Source organism: Erpetoichthys calabaricus, chromosome 1 (assembly GCF_900747795.2).
Source record: "Erpetoichthys calabaricus chromosome 1, fErpCal1.3, whole genome shotgun sequence".
NCBI classification, from domain to species: Eukaryota; Metazoa; Chordata; class Cladistia; order Polypteriformes; family Polypteridae; genus Erpetoichthys; species Erpetoichthys calabaricus.
The window spans coordinates 8,714,158-8,720,157 of NC_041394.2; positions in this window are offsets into that span (position 1 = coordinate 8,714,158).

Sequence of the window (6,000 nt, forward strand, 5' to 3'; positions counted from 1 at the left end):
GCAGGTTTTCATTCTAACCCTTTTCCTAATCAGTGACCCGTTTTCACTGCTAATTAACTCCTTTTCCCTTCATTTCAATAGCCCTGTTTTTAAGGATTCAGTCCTCTGAATTGATACAAGCCGATAGATGACCAGCTAAACTGGGATTTCAAACTCCAACCAATTTCACTCCGAACAGTTTCTTAATGAGAAGCCAATTCTTGCTGTTAATTAAGCCCGTTATTTAATTCAATGGCTTGTTGCTGCTCTCATTCTGCCACAGCAGATATTTCCATATTTGTCGATTTTTCTGTTTTTTCTAAGAACACTGTCAAAATGTTTTGTTGACCTGAGAGATCTTCACCTTTCTTTATTTTCAGATATTGTGTGATGGGCACAGCTGGTCATATGGTGGCTTGTTTGATGTCTCATTATTGTTTGGCTACTAATTAAGGAAAACGAGACAATTAAGGGGCCCGAGTCAAGTTAATTAAAACTAAAGCAAAAGAAGTTAATTAGCAATAAAAATGGCTCACTAATGAAGAAGATGGTTAGAATGAAAACATGCAGCCACTGCGGCCCCTGAGGACCGGAATCCGACACCTGTGGTATAGTGCCTCTCTGGGGCTGGGATTGCCAGAGTAGCAGCGGTTTTTCTTCCTTTTTAGTCATTTTGGTATGTGTTCAAACCAAATTGTGTGTGTATATATTTATTTATTTATTTATCTGTTGTAGTGGGGTGAATGATGAGGCAGGGCAAAAGCCAAATGCTTGGGGTGCCAACCAGGCAAAAACCCGATAAGGAAACAAACAACAAAATTGATGTGCTTGTGTGCACTCCTTGTGAGAGACAATATCCTTTATCTGTTACTGGAGAGCACACTCTAGTGTCTGTCTGCATGTTATCGTGGTCAGCTCTAAAATGAGACCCCGCATTATGGGAGCGTCATCTTTTATAGTGGGCGGGCTGAAAGAGACAGGGCTTTGTTACCCTTAAGGGACAGTTTCTTGAAGCTATGAAGGGAAAAAGGAGACAAAAACATTAGCAACACTGTCCATCTCATCCGGGGTGGTACTATTTACTTTAAGTAAGACTGACTGGTATGCATGCATGACACTAGCTATTTATTTTATTTTATTTTATTTATTTATTTAAAGAGCTTCGGTAAAAAGACAACCTTCCCTTTTGGGACAAATAAAGTTCAATCAAATGTAAAAGATGGCTGGCAGGCCAACCCGGCCGGGACGCCCAGGATATGGAAGGATGGGGAGGATGCACTGCCTCCCCCAAGACACTAGATGGAAGCTCCCCAGGATTACAGCGGTGCGCTGGATTTCCACAGGGCAGTATGAGACTTGGAGTTCATTATCTCAGCCCTGTTGGGTGCCGTGGGTACCACCAGGGGGTGCTGTGGAGAACTTGTATGTGACGAGGTTTTTGCCTAACCTGGACAGACTATGTGGGCGGAAAAGTGGGAGCACATCTGAGTTAGCCAATATAAAAAGGATCTATCTATCTATCTATCTATCTATCTATCTATCTATCTATCTATCTATCTATCTATCTATCTATCTATCTATCTATTACATAGTGCCTTTCATATCTATCATTATATCGTGCCTTTCAATTCTATCTATCTATCTATCTATCTATCTATCTATCTATCTATCTATCTATCTATCTATCTATCTATCTATCTATCTATCTATCTATCTATCTATCTATCTATCTATCTATCTATCTATCTATCTATTATATAGTGCCTTTCATATCTATCATTATATGGTGCCTTTCATTTCTATCTATCTATCTATCTATCTATCTATCTATCTATCTATCTATCTATCTATCTATCTATCTATCTATCTATCTATCTATTATATAGTGCCTTTCATATGTATCATTATATAGTGCCTTTCATTACTATCTATCTATCTATCTATCTATCTATCTATCTATCTATCTATCTATCTATCTATCTATCTATCTATCTATCTATCTATCTATCTATTATATAGTGCCTTTCATATCTATCATTATATAGTGCCTTTCATTTCTATCTATCTATCTATCTATCTATCTATCTATCTATCTATCTATCTATCTATCTATCTATCTATCTATCTATTATATAGTGCCTTTCATATGTATCATTATATAGTGCCTTTCATTACTATCTATCTATCTATCTATCTATCTATCTATCTATCTATCTATCTATCTATCTATCTATTATATAGTGCCTTTCATATCTATCATTATATGGTGCCTTTCATTTCTATCTATCTATCTATCTATCTATCTATCTATCTATCTATCTATCTATCTATCTATCTATCTATCTATCTATTATATAGTGCCTTTCATATGTATCATTATATAGTGCCTTTCATTACTATCTATCTATCTATCTATCTATCTATCTATCTATCTATCTATCTATCTATCTATCTATCTATCTATCTATCTATCTATCTATCTATCTATCTATTATATAGTGCCTTTCATATCTATCATTATATCGTGCCTTTCATTTCTATCTATCTATCTATCTATCTATCTATCTATCTATCTATCTATCTATCTATCTATCTATCTATCTATCTATCTATCTATCTATCTATCTATCTATCTATCTATCTATCTATAGTGCCTTTTTATCTATCTATTGTAAAAAAATGAGGGCACCACTGAGCCCCAAAACCCAAACATACCACTCTAAACAGTCCCAGACACAAAATAAAGGTTTTTGTTGCACAAAATACCTTCTTTCACAGATAAATTCTGCAGCCTTTCAATAAACTACTCCTCCATTTCCTCCTCCAGGTGAGTTTTGCCTTCTGCCTCCCGACTCTGACTCACTGACTCTTATGTCAGACCTGGGAGTACTTCAGGTACTGGGCATAGCCTAATGGAAGCATCCTGAAATAGGGAGTCTCTCTCCCTGCAACCTCCCCTGGAAGCACCCAAAGGCCCCAACAGGATTGTCCCTCAGGGCTATGACTCCCAAACATCCCTGCGGGTGGGTATGCAGTGGGTATCAAAAAATGGAGTCAATACAACAGACAAAACAGAACACAAGTGATCCTCTTCACAGAGCTAGATGGCCAATCTATCATGGCCACCTCAGGAATACAACACAACATTACAAATGACTTTGTTCTTGCACAGCGCTACTCTCCAAGTGACCGAGCAGAAACTCTCATAGTAAAATGCAAAAATAGATGACACCACTTACAGAACTCTCAAAAATGATGATAAAGATTTGTTCAAGTACATCAAAAACAAAGTCAAAATGATTTAACATTAATGAAAAACAACAACATCTGTCCATCAGCTAATTGTAGAACCAAAGCCAGATTCAAGAAAAGGAGTCAGACAAGCCAGACACAGTCAGAGTCCGGGAGACCTTGGACAATAAGCTGCCTCCCCCCTATTGGACATTTTACAGCTGAGTCAGTGCTGGGCCAGCCAATCAGATGAAAGGACCCCTTCTACCTGATGATTCCAGTGCTCCTTTATCTGAGATGACACCAAGTGCCAGAATAGAGGAGGGTTAGTCAGTCAGTCATTTTCCAACCCGCTATATCCTAACACAGGGTCAAGGGGGTCTGCGGGAGCCAATCCCAGCCAACACAGGGCGCAAGGCAGGAACAAATCCCCGGCATGGCGCCAGCCCACTGCAGGGCACACACACACACTCACACATCAAGCACACACTATGGACAATTTAGGATCGCCAATGCACCTAACCTGCATGCCTTTGGACTACGGGAGGATACCCCACGCAGACACGGGGAGAACATGCAAACTCCACGCATGGAGGACCCGGGAAGCGAACCCAGGTCTCCTTACTGTGAGGCAGCAGTGCTACCCACTGCGCCCCAGGAGGGTTAGTAACAGTTTATAAATATCATATTACTTCTATCTTACTACTAATGACTAACAAAAGAGATGCAGTATGCACAGCTAACCAGCAGCTCTAGTCGGGGTATGCTGGACTAAAGTCGTGAGTCTTCATCCTTCTATCTAAGTTGAGAATGAAGGGGCACCTCTTGTAGTAGCAGGAAGACCATTCCACAGCTTCAGTTTCTGTAACTAAAAGCTCGACCTACTGCTTTCATTTTATTAATCCTTGGAATCCTAAGTAGACCGGCATATTGAGATTTTAATGTGCGCTCTGGTTTGTAAGTAATGATAAGTTCAGATAAGTAAGCAGGGCTTCGGCGATTTAAGACTTTACATGTTAAAAGGAAATCTGCCCTAAACTTAACTGGGTGCCAATCTAAGGACTTCAGAACAGGGGTTATGTGTTTGTACTTTCTAGTTCTTGTATTAATTATTGCAGCAAATCAAAATTCAATGAGATGTTCCATCCAGGGTTTATTCCCTGGCTTGTATTAATTTTCTGTATTTTGTGTTATTTTTGTTAATATTTAATCATTTTTCTTGATAATTTCTTTTGGTTTCTATTACATTTCATTAATCGTGTGCTATGTCTTTGACATGTTGACAGCCACTGTCAAACTAGTTCAGTTTCTTCATGACGTCAGTGTAAAATCAGGGTGTTATTTTAATATTCTAATAATAGGAAAAATTACAGTTAAAATATATATCTAAAATATTTTTGATTTAACTTGTAGTTGGCACCTAGAACAGAAAATTCTTTATGCATGGCAGCTATGGGTCAACTTGACTCTTGCACAATTTGTTGCAATCAAATCTCGCAGTTTCCCTTTTAACTTTATAATGGTGAGATGTTAATCCCTGAGAGATTTTCAGATGGGCTGTGGCTCTACACATGTAAATGATTCTTGTGAAAAATAAATGTTATCCAAGTTATGGCTAATAAGAAAAAAATAAACTGAAAGTGAAATATTCTGTTCTGTGATGCCATGCTGTGATGCCATTCAGACGCCTACTATCCTGTATTTATATGTGTTACCCAACAAATATGCTCATACTGTAATATTGCGCTGCAGCCCCTGATAATCCGTAGGTGGTGTCCATTTATAGATAGCCTGCTATAAGTTAACCCATATTTAGCATCCGACATGTTAGATGTGAGTCAGGCTCCTTGTGTTCTGTGGGTGGTTTTGAACACCCTGCCGTCTGGCACCTGGCACTACGCTAGTCCTGGGGCATCATTTATGGTTCGTGAACCAGAACAGACTAGCACTAAGTAAGCGCGACACACACTATTATACCATCTTTCCTCCTTATTTTTTCCCCCTTCCACTCCATTGTGGGGTGTGCGTGTGAGTTTGCCAGTTTACCCATCAACATTTCTTTTCTCTTATTGTGTGTGTGTTGAATTAGCCATCTCAGGTGGACGCCAGCAGGGAGTCGTTTTGTTTTTTGATCTTACATAGCCCAAAAAAATTATTGTTGGCTTCCTTTTACTGATTTCCTTTTTGTAAAACATTTGGTCACAAAAACAGACACAGTCAACCATGTGAGGGTGTCCAGTTGGGGAGGCCAGGGGTGGCATCATTGCTTTATGCAGATGACGGTGTCCTCTTTGCCTCATCAGACTGCAGACAGCAGAAATGGCGTTGTCTATTGACCTATTGAATCTATAAGTGTATTGGTGAGGGTCTAGCGTGGATGGGAGAGCAGACTTGATGTACTTGAGGACCAGTCTTTCCAGACACTTCATGACTAGTGGTGTTAATGCTACTGGCCTGTAATCACTGAGGCAGGTTACTGCAGTCTGCTTTGGCAATGGTACTATGCTATGACAGAGCAGTGTAATTTTATGGTAATTTATTGCACTGTAGAATACACCAAATAGCCAAAAGATGACTCACCACAAAGGCAGGAAGTACCTTTTATATTCACTTTGTGGCCTACAGAGGATGCTCCTGCCACTTCTGCTTCTTTAGGTGACTATAAGTGAGCCCACCAATGGAAGTTTGGGATTCTGCTATTATGCAGTTGGCTATCAGGTAGTGTTCTGACAAAGCAAAATGTCTTTTTATTTCAGGATCGAAGGATGAAACAAAAAAACAAAACAGAGT